At 34.1% G+C, this 1,348-nt stretch overlaps 1 non-coding gene across 1 annotated transcript; it reads left to right on the top strand.

Moving 5' to 3' along the window:
• Positions 1–828: 828 nt before the first annotated feature.
• On the top strand, positions 829–901 carry Trnam-cau (transfer RNA methionine (anticodon CAU)). The gene has a single exon. It is a non-coding gene; the product is annotated as a tRNA-Met (tRNA).
• The last annotated feature ends 447 nt before the right edge of the window (positions 902–1,348 follow it).

Here is a 1,348-nt window from a genome sequence, read left to right as displayed (position 1 = left end):
GTGTCTGTCATTATCTTTCCTTTTTCATCACAAAATCTAGTATATTGAGTTTCCTCTCTCCTTCTCTTCATTAGTGTGGCTAAGGATTTGTCAATTTTGTTTACTTTTTCAAAGAACCAACTTTTTATTTTGTCAATTTTTGAATTGTTTCTCTTGTTTCAATTTCATTGATTTAAGCTCTGATTTTAATTATTTCCTGTCTTCTACTACTTTTGGTGTTGATATGTTCTTCTTTTGCTAGGGCTTTGAGATATCATGTTAGGTCATTTAGTTGTTGACATTTTTTTAATGTGTGAGCTGAATGCAGTGAACTTTCCTCTTAGTACTACTTTCAGTGTGTCCCAGAGATTTTGATATGTTGTGTTGTTGTTCTCATTTAACTCTAAGAATTTTTAAATTTCTTCTCTGATGTCTTCTGCTATCATTGCATCATTCAATAGCATATTATTTAGTGTCTAGGTATAGGAGTAGTTTTGATTTTATTTTATCCTTGATTTCTAATTGTATTCCTTTATGGTCTGATAGAATACAAGGTAGTGTCTCTATTTTTTTGTATTTACTAATGGCTTCTTTGTGCCATAGCATATGGCCTGTTTTGGAGAAGGATCCATGAGCTGCTGAGAAGAAAGTGTATTCACTTGATGATGGATGAAATACTATATACATGTCTTTTAAGTCTGTATCATTTATTGTATTACTTAATTCTATAGTTTCTTTTTCAGTTTTTGTTTGGAGGATCTATCCAGTGGTGAGAGTGATGTGTTAAAGTCACCCACTATTATTGCCTTTTGGTCTATTTGATTCTTAAAATTAAGAAGAGTTGGGATTGGGGATATAGCTCAGTTGGTAGAGTACTTGCCTCATAAGCACAAGGCCCTGGGTTCAATCCCCAGCACCCCCCCAAAAAAAATTGAGAAGAGTTTGTTAATGTACAAAGATGCTCCATTGTTTGAGGCATAAATACTTAAAATTATTAGGTCTTGCTGGTTTATGGTTCCCAGGAGCAGTATGAAATGTCCTTCTTTATCCCTTCTGACTAACTTAGGTTTGAAGTCCACTTTTTCTGATATGAGGATGGAGACCCCTGCTTTTTTACTGAGTTCGTGTGCATGTATGTTTTCCCCCATCCTTTTATCTTTAGACTTTGGATGTCTTTTTCTGTGAGATGAGTCTCTTGAGAGCAGCATATTGTTGGGTCTTTCTTTTTAATCCAATCTGCCAGCTTATGTCTTTTAATTAATAAGTTTAGGCCATTAACATTCGGGGTTATTATTGTGATATGATTTGTATTCCTGGTCATTTTGACTTATTTTTGGTTTTTAACTTGACTTGGTTTCTCCTTGGATGA

This window comes from Sciurus carolinensis, chromosome 4 (genome assembly GCF_902686445.1).
Source record: "Sciurus carolinensis chromosome 4, mSciCar1.2, whole genome shotgun sequence".
Lineage (NCBI taxonomy): Eukaryota > Metazoa > Chordata > Mammalia > Rodentia > Sciuridae > Sciurus > Sciurus carolinensis.
This window is presented reverse-complemented; position numbering and strand designations above follow the sequence as displayed.